Genomic DNA, 17,731 nt, shown 5'->3' on the forward strand with positions numbered 1-17,731 from the left:
TAAACATACTGGGTGCCAGGATGTCTGCGAACGACACCAGGCCCCTGGTCACCATGGCAACCACGACACCTTTTGCTAGACCAGATACACTTTACGACCTATGTCACAGGAAGCGCTAACTTCACATAGCACACGCGACGCCATGTTGTAAACAAACCACCTTAAGCGGCTAAGCTAACACGACTTAGCATAGTTTCATCTTAGGCTAAGCTACCAAATAGCTTTAACAATTAGGGGTTAGCACTCTTTAATTGAAGCTTTTAAATACAGCATGTGTGTATGCAGTGTGAAGTAATTTGAACTTAACCTAATCCCTGGTTTCTGATTTTTCCCTTTCTTTTCCTTCTTTTTCTTCTCTTTCTATGTTTCCCAATCTTTAATTCGTCTCAGCGAATTTAACTATCTTAGATGTATCCTTCCTGAATGCTATTGCTCAGTTACTAGTTAATTAAATCTAAATTTAATTACATTTTAACTGTCTATCTAGAGAAGAATCATTAAGTTGTTGGGTGCTTTTAGTGGCACAGTGAATAACGCGCTACGGAGGGCGGGGCACACACATGGCAAAATCACAGCATGGGAGCTGAACACGCAGCAGCTGTGACCAGACATGGTGTGTTGCCCAACACAAATCAGTTAATCACGAGTGCTACTGATTGTTCCTAATATCAGATTGATTACCCTGTTTTAATAATAGCAGTCAGCTAATTTTAAATCCATTTACATGTTATGCCCCCTTTTGTTCCACTTTGATTTGATGATCTCTCTGAACCTCAAAATGAACCAGAGACACTTTTATTTTTGATTTGTTTATTTTCAACATGTGTTCTAATTTTATGACCCTGTTACACAAGTCATCTAGACAAACACTAGGGCATAACTATCGTCCTGAGCACCAAATAATAAGCATAATCTGAATAGAAATGCTCTCCTTTTCCTTTTCCCTCTTCTACTTCACTTCCTCAGAGATTGAGCCTGTTGTGATCCATCAGTAAGTTCTGAGTGATAATTTGACAATAAGAGTAGTCTTAAGTCATCAATCAAAACCCTGTTTACGCCCTTTTCAGCAAACATATGCTGACCCAAAAATAACCTAATACTTCAGCTAAGCACACCTGGCAAAACCTAGCTGTAAAACCTAGCTCCACACTCTGTTTGATCTTGTATTAGTCTCTAGCCCTTACTCTCAACACGAGTTTGCCAAAATGTTGCAGATGCTCAGACTAACTGCCCAGAATGCAGACCAAAGAGGACTGGCCAGGCGTTGTGAGGAACACCCCCTACCCAGGGCTGACGACCACCTACTGCACCCGAGCCAAAAGCAATTGGACACTGAGGGAAGAGTACTACTGACTCATGACTCAAGCGAGAGTTATGGCTACAAAGAGCTCACCAAGATCATCATCTTCCTGGCCCACAACCTCATGGGTCTGAAACAGGAGGTAAATGATCTCAAGCAACAGATCACGGCGGTATCCCACAAGGACCCCAGCAGAATGGAGTTACAGGAGGAAATCAATAGACTTCAAAAGGCTCTGACAGCTGCTGAACAGCAAGAGCACCTGGAAAATGTAGCCAGAAAGGACCTGGAAAGGAAACACCCACACAAAATTACTATTAAAGCAGCAAATTCTGAGCTCTTAGACAAAGTTGCCAGAATTGAGACTCTGATCCAGCAGCTGAACAACACTCAAGACAAGCTTGACATGGTCCAAAGAGAACTCAGGTACTCTTATAGGCTGCAAAAGGAAACGCAGTGGGAGAGACACCCTACTCCTGCATCCTCACTCAGCAGTGCAAACTCCCTTACGTGCACTAAGCTACGAAGGGGGGAGCCAACACTTTCTGCTTAACAACTCAGCAGACAGAACCACAATACCTCCAACAACCACAGGGAGGGGGGGTCCCTTCCAAGCATCCCTGCAGCAGTGCATGATGTGACCCCCAGAGACCTTGACAAGCTAGCCAGAAAAATCCCAGCATTCACATGGCCAGGAAAATAATAGTTTTCCTACTTTATGCAGTACTAGCAGTAATTTAGAACGGTGGCGTCGTTTTAAACATTGCTTGCAAGCAGACCCAGTAATCAATCTTATGTGTCTGTCTCATAAGTTTAGTAACTTCTTATACATGCGCATACCAGTTTCTGATCAAAATCAGATAAAACTATAGCTTGAATGTGCCTTCCTACAAGTAGTAGAAGTTTTCAGTGCTATAATGTGTTTAAATCGTACGATAAGAAACTAACCTGATTTTAGCGAAGAAATCCTCATTTCTGTTGTTAGTGGAGCATAGGTCTTTTCTGACAACGGAACCTCAGATTAGCAGCTCATATAAATGGTACCAGAATAAATCGGTCTGATCTTGGGCGAAGAAATCCCCTTTTTCAGCACTGTGTAGGTGATCTGAGCGATGCTCCTCATTTCACTAATTTAAGGCCTTATTATGTGTTACGTATCATTGTATTTCATTTTGACTCACTCATGTGAAACATTTACGTAAAGTTAATGGTGTTATTCTAGCGTAGCTAACTACGCATCCACCATTGCCTGTGAAGTGAATGTGTTGTTTTGATTAATGAATGAATTTGTATGGGACATGTCATAACTGACTGTTATGCCCCGCATGAGTTTCCCATGCATGTTCACAGCAGTGCAAGTTCTGCTCCCCTTGCACCTGATGTGAGTTTGCATTTGTCTCCTAGCAACACGTGACCCCGGGAGTGTGAGCAGACTCTTCCGGTTAATCTGACAACAGCACCCACTTCACAGACCTTTGTGTAAACAAAGAACTGCGTGTAGCCAACGCTAACTCTTTAGCAGCCGCACAGGTATTTAAGCTAAGCCCTTTACCTCAACTGCTAGCTGTTAGCATCCGACTAACACTTGGATAGGTGTGTAAAGTGTAACTTTCAAACCACTCCTCTCTCTCTCTCTTTCTATCCCCATCACTCCTGGTTTCACTTCCTGTTTATGCTATCACCTTATTTTTGGATTCAGTTAGGTCGGTCCCTCCCCACATTCTTTGGTTTTACTTGTGTTATTGTTTATTTTTGTTTTGACTTTATTCTACCTCTCTTTAATTTTATTGCATTTATTTACATTTGTTTAGCACGAATGTACCAATTCAGCTAAATTGATTTTTATTAAATACCCTACCAGTCTACTAATACTCTAATGAGAGTTAGTAGACATGTAGGTGCAACGTTACTTATAGTCAACAGAACGTGTTAAAGGGACCATCAAAATAAAGTGAAACCCTGTTTTCTATTTGAACACATTTTAAAACGTAATTTATTCAAGCAATGGTAAAGCTGAATTTTCAGCAGCAATTATTCCAGTTTTCAGTGTCACATGATCCTTTGGAAATCGTTCTGTATGAATAGCTAATTTGCTGCCCAGGAAACAGCTCATTTGCGGTCTTCTTATCAGTGTTGAAAGTTTGAAGTTTGATATTGCTTATTATCAGTGTTGGGGAAAGTTACTTTTAAAAGTAATGCATTACAATATTGCGTTACTCCCTAAAAAAGTAATTACGTTACTTAGTTACTTTTTATGGAAAGTAATGCGTTACATTACTTTTGCGTTACTTTTTAAATATAAGCATAAAATGGGATTAGATACATTTGTGTTATTTAACATTTAATTATTGCAGGTTTGCGTTATATTCTGAGTTTGCATTTCACCGTTTTAATTCATTTTGATGAATACTAAATCGGGTTTTTTTGTGAGTGGGATGAATTAATGCACATTCACATTTACTCTAGAACAGGGGTGGGCAAACTTGGCTCTTCCAGGCCACTTTCCTTCAGAGTTTCGTTATCCCTCAGTAACAACAGGTAAAAGCTGATAATACAGGCTCATCATTTAATTATGTCATCTATATCGCAGACCCGCTCTGTCGTTTCATACAAGCGCAGCTGCTGCCATTTTGTGACTATTGTTTTGTACAATTTAATGGATTATAACATAACAAACAGTTAAGATTTCAAAACAGTTTAATCTCAAATCAATATCTCTTATTCCCATAATTATTTATGTCGTGAAATGCTGTGTAATAAGTGGTATGACTGTACATATCCCTTAAATGTCCGTCTAGTTTGAACTTGCTGCTTGCTAGCAACTAGCTGATCATTTTTTTCAGGATTCTTTCATGAATAGAAAGTTCAAAAGAACAGCACTTATTTGAAAGAGAATATTTTAACAGTGTAACAATATAAACATTTTAAGGTTATTTTTGATCAATTTAATGCATCCTTGCTGAGTGAAAGTGAAAAGAAATACTGACCCCAAACTTTTGAATGGTAGTGTAGCTAAAATAGAGACAAAATATATTACAGTACACACAAGGTTACAATTAAACATGATTTAAAATGCTACAAATCATGAACCATCTACCATCAGCCACAAACTTCAGTCAACATCCTCCCAAACCCGCCTGGGTTCAAAATATTTGTCAAAGGATATTTGTGGGAAAGAGCAAAAGGGTGGGGGTAAACTCACACCTACTTTCACACATATAAATAACTCAAATGTAAGAAAAATAGAGACAAGGGAGGAAAGCCAAATGAAGCAGACAAAATAAATAAATAAACAAACATACTATAGCTGTATCCGAAATCACCACCTATTGCCTCATTCACTATTCTCTATATAGTGTGAATTCAGACACTGATAAAATTGTTGCAAAAACATTTCAAAATCATTTCACTTGATGAGACCATTTTGTCTGTATACTTTTCATTGCTGTGCATTATGGGACTGAATGAGTGTACTATAGAAAACCTCCACTTTAGACACCTCAAAATGAGAATCATAGGTTATATGTAGAATGTTGGACAAAATATTGTTTTTGATGAGTTCAAAATTAAAAATACAACCGATTGAAGGTTTGTTTTCAGACAATATATATGTGAATAGTTGGATATTAGAAAGGTCAAGACTTCTCAGGCATTTTTTATAAGGGATACGACATTTGATACTGCCTACTTGCCATGGTTCAGTGGTTTACTTTTCTGTTGAGTTTATACTGTACCTCTAGTGCTTTCACAAAAGTCATGGGACACCAAAGTGCACCATATTTGTGAAAATTGGCACCAAAAACTTTCAGAACTCAACATACTGTATTGTGCAATACAAAAAATAGCACTTCAGTAACACATCATGAAAAGGAACACAGTGACAATGAGACCCAGAGTAGAGCACATATGTGCAGACAGACGCATACAAAATGATGCTACCACACCAACACAATTTCAATAACTATCCAGTAAGAGGCTCTTTAGTCATCTTTATCAATCTCTATGAGACACAATCAGCAGCGTCTCTAGGTGCTAAGTAAAGAGATGAAAGGGACTGTGATGGACTGTGTCAAAGAAACTGGAAGCAGATATACAGCAATCTGAAACATGAAAGAACACACAGGTCAGAACAGTCCAATTATTTCTCTGCAGAGGACAAACACTAGCACACAATGACAAGAACCCAACAGAGTACAAACACACCGTACAACCACGTACATAAACCACAACACAGATGGTATCATGTGAATCTGCATTAATAAATCTTACACACACACACACAAGATCAAGAAAACATTCAAAAATATCAGCTACAAATTAAAACAAGTTCCTGTAATTCAACTGGTAGAGCATGACAGTAACAATGCCAATATCATGGATTTCATCCTCAAAAAATGAATGTTGAATGCACTGTAAGTTACTTTGGATAAAAGCGGCCAAATGTATTGTAAATATAAATGACTACTTGTCACTGCAGCCGTTGTAAATAAAACACAAGCTTTGATAGTTTTGACAGATGCATGATGTGTCTGTTAAAGATCTTGGTTATGTAAATATAGTTCTGTGGACATGCCAGGGTCAGTGACATTGTGCAGGGGGGCCATATTTATATCACTTTCCAATGCCGTGAAAAGTGAGACAATACTCAGTGTAGAGTTAACAAACTAAAAAAGCGTTTCTTTTCACGCATTTGTTTATTTGAAGCTGTAATTCAATAATTTATAATTCATTCATTATTCAAGTATATTTATTAATACTTAAAAGAGCATAAACCTCTCAAATGACTTGTCTCAATAAAGAGCCCGTTTATGGTATATGTTTGCTGCTCCTGTTTCAATGCAAAAAATAAATAAGTAAATACTCCGCTAAATTTAGTGAGTGATCTGTAAATTGTATTTTGAACATAAAAATCACATTGCATGCCAAAAATAAAATTATATTATAAAAAAAAGCAAAGTGTTAATTTTACAAGTTAATCCGTGTATAATATCAATAAAATTGAATCCTGGGATAAGAATAACACCCAACTAAATATTTCTGTAGTGTGCAACATGTATAATGTGCTTAGTTTCCAAATTTTCTAAATGCATGAAATATACTATACTTTTGCTTAAATATGTAGTATATAACCGAGCACACTGTGTAATAGGCCTACTGTATCCCACAATGCAATGCACTAAACTTGACCATACATTTCAGTCTGGCAAATTAAATGTAAATAACATCAACTAATATAATAAACTAAAAATATCAAAATAACTTCAGCTCTCTTTCTTGTATATATCAGACTTTTAAAAATAAAATAATAATACTTTTAAAATGAAAAGAAAATTAAATAATCATACTTATAAATTAAACAAACATACTTATATTTCTGAGATGATAAAAGACAGCACTCGAATCGCATTAATTGTTTTAAGGTCTGGCAACAATTTAGCACCCCACCATTCAAAAATATGAATGGTTGCATATTCAATACTGCTTCTTAAAAAATAGAAGGCAGTACATTATATAATATACGCAGTATGCAATTCTGAACATTACAGTGCAACACTGCCACCTTGTGCTAGTCAGCTAGTCAACATGAGAAATGATCTGTATTTTAGACCAAAAAAGAATATTATATTAAATCAAATAAATATAAAAATATCCTTATTTAAATAACAGATACCCCTTCTGTTGATATTCTTCATTTCTGGTTTGGTAAGAATGTGCAAGTTTCCTCCTGACTGAATTAACCAGAAAAACTAAATGCACCACAGTATAGAGGATGATGAATCTGCAAATTAATGGAACAGAAACTGTTCCTGATTTCAGTAAAATAGCTGGAGTGAGATTTACTTTTTAATTCAAACTGTGCTAAGGATACAACAGAGATTGCATGTCCATACGTGTCCACTGGAAACTAATTAAAAGAACTAACTGGTATTTTTTGTTGCTGCCGGTATAAAATCACCTTTAAAATCGTATGTTCTTCTGTTATGTACAAATAAAAGAGCCTTTTACTGTCAGATAAGGCCTAGTTATTATCAAAAACCACATACTTTGTAAAACACCTCTCAATGTTTGATGAGAGACTGAAGCTATGCTGACACTATTCTGTCATAAGGTTTTGGGCAAATATATGGTATGGGAGAAAATTTAACAGACAGAAAGACAGATACATCAAAAGACAAATGTGTGACAGTAAAGAAAAAGAGAGAGAAAGAGAGAGAGAGAGAGAGAGAGAGAGCGAGAGAGACATGGAACATGTAGCCAGCTGTGATATTCTCAAGTCTCCCTTCTGTCTCCTTCATCCCACTATCTCTCTCTCTCTCTCTCACATCTCGGTTTTTCTCCTGCAATTCTCTCCTCCTTCACATTTGCTGACCTACTTTCCCCCTCAAGTGTTATTTTAGTCTCCAATAGATGGCAGGCAGGTTCTGGGCGTCTGCATCATTAGTCTTCACGTATGGCGATGCACACTAGTAGCTACAAACTGATTTAGAAATGGGTGAGTGCATGTGCTGGGTGTGCACCTGTTTGGCCTTAATTGTTTGGTAAATGGCTGCTTATCTGGGGATCTTCGGAGGGTGTGATCGACATGTAAACGTGTAATTCTGCCACGGTGCTGCTGGAGTCAAAAATAGGCCCCAAAGTGCTGCCGAGTTCAAAACCGCCCACAACTGCCCATCTCACTGGGTGTGATTGTCCCTCAAGACAAAGTCCGCCCATAGGCGTTGATAGATCCCTATTTAGGGGGCCTAAATCTAGGCAGTGGCTATCACAGCAGACATAGGGGGCAACGTCTGACACGTGCACTGCGTTTCTCATCTGAATGCTCTTGGTTCCAGTGAAATCACTAAATAAAATGCAAAGTACAAAAAAATATTTCACCACTACTGGTATTAAAAAACAGATTTACATTTATTTTCTATTATTATAAATGTTAATCTTAATTTATAAAAGTCATTTGAGCAAGATTTAAAGTCATTGTGTATACTGTACATTATAGTGTTGTGATGCCTAAATGTACTTGTAGCACTTCAAATGACTGATTTTACAGAATTTCTCAGTGCTTCATTTTCAACATATACTTTGATTCAAAAGTCTTGGGTCATTAAGATTTATTCATTTATTTATTTATACTGATAATAATAATATTAAATGTTTCTTGAGCAGTAAATGAGCATATTATAATGATCTCTGAAGGATCGTCCTGAAAATCGTACTGTCGTTGTAACAAAAATATATAGAATATTAACATCAGTCATAACATAATTATCTGTATCAATTAAAAAAAGTTTATTAGAATGGCCTTTTAATAATGAGGTGTTTACACAAAATTATATCTTCACAACTCACTGGCATAACCAAAGGACGAATTCCAGTAAAAGATGTACAAAAAAATAGTTTAGAATAACTTCATATCTTTTCATCTCAGTCAGAACCATTAAAGCTAATGAACAAAGTCAGTGCTACAAACGAGAGGTGATGCGGGTCATTCGCTTACATGAAACATACTCCGATAAACAATTTTTACAACCATCAGATTTACAGTCCAAGTGTCTTAAGTCTCGTTTTAACCTTTTTTTTCTGTATTTTAGTTTGATATTCAGCAATTGTTGCTGATATGAGATGCTGCGATATGCTCTAAAAGCTTCTCTAGCTCAACTCCTTTAGGTCAGCAAGTAGGCAGGAAGTGAGCTAATGAGGGTGTGTGAAAGTGTCCATCTTCTATACAGGGCACTGCTTGGCAAACGGCACGTAGGCAAAGGAGAGGAGCAGACGGGCACATTGCTAATCTGTGCCATCGCTCTGCACCAGGAATGTTGTTTTGGTTTGGGTCACTCCCGTAATCATCGTCGCTCATCGGCAACGGAACGAGAGTCAGTGTTACACAAAGCTTATGAAGACATGGGGACTTTCCACATAAGCAGACGTGTTTAACAGTTATCCTTCAGTAGTTTTGGGTTCAAGAGAGGCTATGACTTCATTAGTGTGCACTGATCTCAGTGCAAGCTAGTCTGAATCAGCAGTGCCTGTAAATGCTGTGAGGAAGGTACCCACCACGTTCTAGAATTGTAGATGATGTCTTTTTTTTTGTACGCCTGTCTGAAGAGTACAGACAGAAACGTCATGCTCATTCAGACTGACTGACGTGTCTTCTCAGATTGTTGAGCCTAATGTATTTTTAATGCAATTAAATAATTAAGTTGCATGATTATTGTAGCTTAAAATATGTGCTTGCTCCCTGTGGCAGAAATGACCTATTCACGTGGATAAGTTTAGACAATCCAATCAGATCAGACATTCAACACATAACTGAATCATTTAAACAGAATGCCACCCTCTTGTCAAAACTCACAGGATTTTCCTACTTTCCAATCAAAGGCATCTTTTAAAGCCCTTAATATAAAATATATGATCACAGTAATAGCACTTTAAAATGTAAATATGTTTTACTCCTATTTCTATTAGTGCTAATAAACTCTTCCCTCTGTCTCAAAATGTCTCCCCATACAAGACTAAAAAAAGATGTATAACTAAGATAAAAGAGCTTGAGGACTTATGAGAATCTAGGAACGACCTAATAAAAGCCAAACACTTTAAAGCAATATATTTTTTCACCTTATTAAAGAATCATTTAAAAGTAGTTCAATGACTGCAATAAATTATTACTCTATCATAACCAACTGATGCTATTAAAGACATATTTATGGGAAAAAGACATAATCAAAAGAATAATGCGCACTGAGCAGGTCATTATCACAAAATAAACCCAGAAAGGGTGATCAGGACCCCAACGGAAGCAAAAGAGTGCTGCATCATCCTGAAGGAGTTTATTTTGCGATATTGAGCGGCAGACTGAACATTACTTGCATGACATCTTGCTGAATAAATAAATAAATGGCCATGAAATACTGATATTAGTTGAAATTACTGAGAAGAAAGTGCCATGAGCCTGACTGCTTGTCAGGAACAACGTTCTAATGGACAGTTTGGTCATTATACCAAGACTACAGAATGCTGCACTAGACCAATCAATCAGCATCATCACATAAATTGATATTTTAAAGATTTTTGTAATCTTCACTCACATGATTTATTAATGGATAGAAGGTCAAGTGTGTTGACTGGCCCTGAGAGCACAGCTGAGAATGAGACAGTGGAAAAGTTTAGCACACCACTCTTATAATTTGAATTCTCTAGAGAGGGTCTCAGTTTAGGACCTCTAATAGTCTGGTGTCATTATACTGTGTGTGTGTGTGTTTGTATATATTTAGTTTTACTCACAGCAGTTAGCGGTTCTAGATGGGACCTTAGGCCTGAATAAACAAGGCAGTAAATGTACTTCTGTACCCCTCCCCTGATCTCATTTCCCGCATCTCCCTCACTCCACACCTAAAGCAGAGTAACACTTCCCATAAACTGGGTACACTAACTGCATAGGCTAGTGTGTGGATAAAAGGAATATTTCATGCAAAAATGCACATTTGCTGAAAATGTACTCACCCTCAGGCCATCCAAGAAGCAGATGAGTTTGTTTCTTCATCTGAAGAGATTTGGAGAAATTTACACTTATTCGCCAATGGATCCTCTGCAGTGAATGGGTGCCTTCAGAATGAGAGTTCGAACAGGTAACAAAAGTATCACAATAATTCACAAGTAATTCACATGACTCCAGTCCAACAATTAACATCTTTTAAATTGAAAAGCTGCGTGTTTGCAATAAACAAATCTATCAAGGCATTTTTAACTTAAAACCATTGCTTCTGTCCAAATAACCAGTCTATAATCCATAATAACGCTTCCTCCAGTGAAAAGGTCCATCCCCTGTTGTCCTCTCACATTAAAATCCAACGGCATATTTGTTTAGAACTGTTTTGGACCATTTCCGCTTATAAACGGTGCTTGATCTGTGCTTATTTCTCTCCTTTTTCAGACAACGCAACAAAGAAATATAGTTAGATGACTCTCTTAGGGGAAGCAACAATTTAAAGTTAAAAACATCTTAAGGATGGATTTGTTTATTACAAATACGCAGCTTTTTGATGTTTTTTTTTCCAGCTGTTTGAACTCTCATTCTGATGACACCCATTCATTGAAGAAGATCCATTAGTGAGTAAGTGCTAAATGCAATGCTAAATTTCTCCAAATCTGTTCCCATGATTAAACAAGCTCTTGAATGGCCTGAGGGTGAGTACATTTTCATTTACATGAACATTTTAATTTTTGAGTGAACTATTCCTTTAATATTACATGTTATTTATATAAAGACAAGTTAAACAAATGATCATCTACTTGAAAAATATTTGTTTGATACATAATATACAGTACCATACATTTCAGTCAGTGTCTTTACATGCATTTTGTGCATATAAGTGGTATAAGCAAAGACTTTGGATATACAAAGACGGTGCACACCGGTTACTTATGAATGAGAGAAAGTGCAATGCACAATATGGCGGAATAGTCCCACCTTCTGAATAAATGAGCCAATCACTAATTGGTAAACTCATTGCATCAACTGCAGCTCCCGGTATAAGACTGGTCTAGCCTGAAAAATACTTTTTTTATGCTATTTGAGAATAAGAATAATAAGTTTCCCCATTCAAAGAGATAGGAGCTGTACTTACATGACTGAAATAGCTGACTGAGAGGCATTTCAAAGATGGCCACCGAGTGAAATGTCTTAAGGGACTTTGGTATATGATACTAGATGTTTTAATTATTATCCCTCAATATTGTTTCCTTCCTGTCTACTGTCTCTATCATTATAAAATGGAGCTTGTCCACCTTGACCCTCTGTCATACTCTTCATAATCTAACTCCATTTATGACCGGATTAATTTAAGACAGGACACTATAATTTGGGTTGTGCGTATGTAGTGACGGAGAAGTGCCTAACTGGCGCAAATAACCAGGTCTCTGTAATAGATGTGGGATTTCTCAAGCTAAATAAATTTACAGTGAACTGACACTTTTTGCCAAGCTCTATTTCTAGACTCAGAGGAAGAATCACTTCCGCCGTATGACCCTCTGATGGACCCCACATTGGTTAGGTCAATCGCAGGGGTCGGATCTCATGAGATTGGAGCACTAGAAGGAGAGATATCCGGCAGAAACACTAGGGAACCTGTATGTAGGGCACTCCTACACACTAAAAATCTGCATTGACACATGAAAGAGAAACGACTGCGCCTGCTCTTCTCCTTGAGGCAGTGTGGCAAAGCATAAGGCTTTAAAGGAACACACAAATAAGTTGGCAGAGACTATGCCTGTAGGTCAGTTAACTAGAATGTGATAGAGCATTATGAAAAAATTGCTGTTACATGCACAAAGACACGATGAAGAGATTAAAATGGGTTTCCTTTCCTTTGTTTTCTTACCAAGATTTGTTTGAGTATATGAGGCTTCAACCCACTCAAAGACTGAATCATCTAACATGAAACACAGCTCACCAAGAATATTCCAGCATCTTTCATCATGCTTTTTCATCCACCAAAGGCTAAACAGTAATGATTTCCTCTGCTGGCCTACTCAGACCAGTTCAAATTTGAACTTGCCCAAAGCCCACCACCAACCAACCATCTATGTGTGTGATCTTTTTTTTAATCTATTGTCCAACACAATAAAGGCAGACAAATACAATATTATATAGCATAGGTTATTTTCTCCAGGATTTCTTCTGTAATTATGACCAAACTGCTTGATTTCAATCTCTTATCAGAAAATGAGTGTGTCATTTTGTGATTCCAGAAGTTTTTGGATTTTTAAATATATATTAATTGCTATTCATTTAAATAATTTAAATCATCCTGTTGTGTCCCACTTGGAAGTTTGCTGAGGGCCTCTAGCAGGCCTCTAATTGTTTAACTTAAATTTACCATAAACTGAGGTACAGTAGAACTACAATAAATCCAATATTCCATTCTATTAATGTACTGTCCATGTGTGTGTGTGTGTGTGTGTGTGTGTTTAGACCCATAACTCTTTTAAATGTCCCACACAACGGCCTATCCTGTTGATCTCCCTCACCTCATTCTCTGTGATGAGCCTTTTCTAAGATGAACTGGGGAGCCATTGTGACGGCTCTTGCCGTTTCTATAAAGGATCACTCTTGAACACTTGGGGTTTTGATGCCAGAAAAATAGACTTTTATTATCAGAGAGATAATGCAGTCTAGAGATGATCTGATAAAAATCTTCCACACCATTTATCAAATATGCTTTCCTTGCTCTTCCAAACTTTGCTTTTGTAGAAATGAAGGGAGCTGTTAAACCTTGAGAATCAAGGTCACAGGACACTGCCAAACGCTCATTGGAATAGAGTGCTGATTTATGGGACGTGAAAGGAGTCAGGCAAATGCCAGCTGCTGCAACTGTCGCGGAGCCACGACTGGATCAACAGAGGTTGCGATGGCGGTATGACAAGTATGACGTACGTAACGGTTTGGTTTCGGTTACAGCCACCTTGCAACATCATGTCACTCTGTCGTGCCAAGTTGAAATGAGAACAAGCAAAAACGTCTGCGCAGTGGCAGCATCGCTGTTTCAATTACAGTGGGTTTGAATCACTGTCACTTGCATAATCTGCTTAATTAATAGCACAGCTGTTGCTAGGCATTCAGACATCTCAAATGAAACAGGGTTTGTTTCCAAAGTGTGTCATGTATTTGTGCTGTGTGACTGCAAGCTTTCGGAAAGGGATCTGAATGATAGTTCCCCTCGCTCGCCGACGCAGACAAGTGTCCCCCATTCCCCCCTTTCTTATGACAACTTTTTGCGATTCCGATTTCACTTTAATGTGGACTTTTGCAGGGCTGCGTCACAAATTTTGACCAGCTGTTAGATTTTCTCAGGTAAGTGTGAGTAAATATGGTACGGACTTCAAATGGATCCTCATCGTGTGCTGGGAACCATGAACAGCATGAGCAGCCAAGAAAGAGTGTCAGCAAAACACTGAGACTTTTTTCTATAGTTAAAAACAGTAACCATCATTTGAAACTATTATTACAGCAAAATGTTAAAAGGAAAATCAACTGTAAACCAAAATGATTATTTGATCAAAAACAAATGACTGGTTAGCAATTTTTCTCGTTAAGCTGAATGTGTACAACAGCTCTGCAGTTTTAATATTGCTCCAGCATAGACAGAAAAAAAATGTGTTTGGGGGAAAAAATTTAAATCTACCTGCATGTCCATTAACTGTCCGATGCTGCGTTGTCCAATCTTTTCTATTATCAGAAAATGTGTGTCAATATATGAATTTATCAAAGTTCATTTTGTATTTCCAGAAGTTTCCAGAACTGTATGTTGAATAAAATCAAAAGTTATTGAGAAAGAGATTTTTAAGTCTATTTAAATATATATCTTATATATTTTTTATTTATTAGAAAAAAATTGTGTTTGGGGGATATATATATATATAAATGAATCTGTGAGAAAACTTGGGGAAAAAATGCAGCGTTGCGTAATTCACAAGATAAATAAATTTAAATATTAAACTAATTAATGTAAACATTTAAATATCTGTTAAATAGCATAATCAGGGCAGTACTAAAAAAAAACTAAATGTAGCCTTTATGGTCCATCTATTTTTAAATGATAAACATCTTGCAGATTCTGTAAATTAATCAATTAAACAGTATATATAGACCTTTGTTTTTAGACCTTCGTTTCCCTCAAACAGGGTGTTTACTGAAATCTTAACTGCATTGGATGGTTACTTTGTTAAGAATGGCACAGAGAACACTTTACAGGTTGGATGCATGGGGTGGTTCTCTTTGCCCAACAGAAATAAGTTTTGATCATTAAGAACAAGAAGCATTACAAGAAACATTGCTGGTTAGATAGTTAAAGAGTACTGACTGCAAAAAGTGGAGAGTTTGTAATGTCACAGAAAGCATGTCTTGGCAAGTTACTAGATCATATTCTGGGTCTTGTCTTGGGCAAACGCTACCCTATATTGGATACGTGTAACCTGAGCTGAGTGCGTGCAGCGAGTCACGTACTGTACAGCAGATCTCAAGGAGGTGTTGCAAACAGTGGTTCCCTCAAACACTAACCCATTCAACTTAAGCTGTCATCATGCCCTTCAGTCTTCACAATGCATTATTAAAATAGAAAGAATCTAATGAAACTAACGCACTTTATCTGACAAGCTATCTAACACAGCATGTTTTCCACAATGTTAACAGTAATGCAAACCTCTGGGGATTTCAAAGCCAGCACAAGTCCTTACTTGTTACAGTCAATCCTATTGCAGCTGGCTACACTAGTTCCTTTTTAGTGAAAAGACATTCCTGCTTTTAAAAAGACTGAGAATGTGCATAGTTTAAAAAAATACTAGGTTGATTTGGATTAAAGAGACTCTGTATTAATTATGCCCTCTGTGTTGAATAAGTTTGGATTCTCCTGGTGTTGTGACATGATATTAAAGGGAGAGTTCACCCAATAATGAATCGTCTGAACTGTCATCAGTTACTTACCCTCATGTTGTTCCGAACCTGTATGAGTTTCTTTCTTCAGTTCAGCACAAAAAAAAGTAAACAGTTGACAGTAGCCACTGACTTCCAAAGTAGTTTTTTTCCCATGCTATGGAAGTTGATGGCTACCGTCCAATCTTTGGTTACCAAAATTCTTAAAAATATATTTTTTGTGCTCAAAAGAAGAAAGAAACTCAAGCCGGTTTGTAAAATCTTGAGGGTGAGTAAATGATGGTAGAATTTTAATTTTTGGGAGAACTATCCCTTTTAAACCGAAAAGAGCCAGTGCCGAAAATCAGATGCATTTCTTGAGCAGATTTTGCCATCATTCTTTGGCCATCATTTTGTAATTTTTATTCATTAAGTTGTCTTGGAAATCTTTTAGACCTCCAGGTTAAAATGCAGAGTCATCCCTATATTTGTCTTAACATGTTATCACTTGTAATAACAGAAGATATCACTAACACTAACAGGCTTGAATCTATGCATTTTAAGTGGTTATGATGAAGATTATCCTACGTGTTATGCAGCTACTGTATCACTTAGTTACAGATAAACTCCAAAACAAAGTAAACAACTGTAAATTACCTTGGGTACTACAGATCAAACTATTTACCGTGACTTTCTTGAAATCTGAGGTCCTAGGATCGAAGGAAACATGTTGTGGCTGCCATGAGGTAAACCCAAATGTATGTAAACAGAGAACAAACCGGGTGATCCAGCACAACTGCACTTGTTGTATCACCTATGTAGACACAAACACAAATGTTAATCCACCTTTAAAAGCTAATGCACAAAAAACAAAAAACAAAAACATGCTTAACATATTTATGCAGTATGTACACTAGCACAAAGGGTGTAGAAGACATGGTTAGAGAACTACAATATTCTAACCATAAATCCCGAAATACTCCAAATTAGTCACACATCTAAAATCCAAATCCATCTTCACCCCTAATCCGACTGTCAAATATACACTTCAACACTGAAGGACAGAATCTTTACCTAACCTAAAAAAATATATATATAGCCTAACCTCATTAAATTATATTGGGTTTATGCTTAAACAAGAAAAATAAACTACCCATGAAAAATAAAATAAAATTATATATTATATATATACTAGATATTATCTGGAAACAAGTTAAATAATAGCTCATGCTAGTTTTGCTTTAAAAAAAGTAATTGTATCTTGTTTAAGGATGTTTACATGTTGATTTTTGTACAGAACTACCTGTAGCCTATAGGCTAGACGATTTTGTGCAGCGTATCACGAAAGCTCTCATGATCTATTTGACACTGCGTTGTCGATATAGAGGAGGAAATAAAACAGCGTCACGAATGAAAACAGAACCTCCTCCCATAACTCCAAATTAAAGCACAACAGTAAATGAATCCACATTACCACATTTCCTCGGATTCCTGCTTCGCGCACTGTGATCAAAAACAGCCGCCGCCTATGTGTGTATGTGTGTGTGTGTGTGTGTGGACCTACCCTTCTCAACATAAACAAACTTTTCCCACTACAAACATTCACAGAAAGAAAAAAAAAACACTTTCGCCGAGGCGCAGATCCGACATCGCAATTTGTTGTAAATGATAAAGAATCTGGCTAATATTGGAGAGTTAATTCAAAATTAGGATGTGATCAGTATTAGAGAGAGGAAGCTGTTTCCACGTGATTAAAGAGGCGCATGTAAACAAGACCGATTGGACCGATTTAACTGATCCACGAATTACTTTATAAAATAGAGTCCACTGCACTATGGCATATGTATATTGCTTTTGAGAATATATGGACGTATTAAATGACGATATTCAAGATACGTTGCATATTATTTACTGTAGTAATGCTGCAAATGAAAATAGTGGTTTTTATTGGTCTAAAATTAACTGCTTTTTCCTTCATAAAAATATTAACGATTAATTTTTTTTTTACAAATTATGATAATAAATAGAAA

The 17,731-nt window shown here is 36.9% G+C and overlaps 1 long non-coding RNA gene across 1 annotated transcript; it reads right to left on the bottom strand.

The window, feature by feature from the left end:
- Positions 1-5,298: 5,298 nt before the first annotated feature.
- Positions 5,299-17,443, bottom strand: LOC107738952 (uncharacterized). Its single transcript, XR_001639945.1, has 3 exons — positions 17,176-17,443; positions 16,387-16,515; positions 5,299-5,400 (listed from the first exon to the last, which is right to left on the bottom strand). It is a non-coding gene; the product is annotated as an uncharacterized LOC107738952 (long non-coding RNA).
- Between the last annotated feature and the right edge of the window lie 288 nt (positions 17,444-17,731).

This window comes from Sinocyclocheilus rhinocerous, unplaced genomic scaffold, assembly GCF_001515625.1.
Source record: "Sinocyclocheilus rhinocerous isolate Xijiao unplaced genomic scaffold, SAMN03320098_v1.1 scaffold1182, whole genome shotgun sequence".
Taxonomy (NCBI): Eukaryota; Metazoa; Chordata; class Actinopteri; order Cypriniformes; family Cyprinidae; genus Sinocyclocheilus; species Sinocyclocheilus rhinocerous.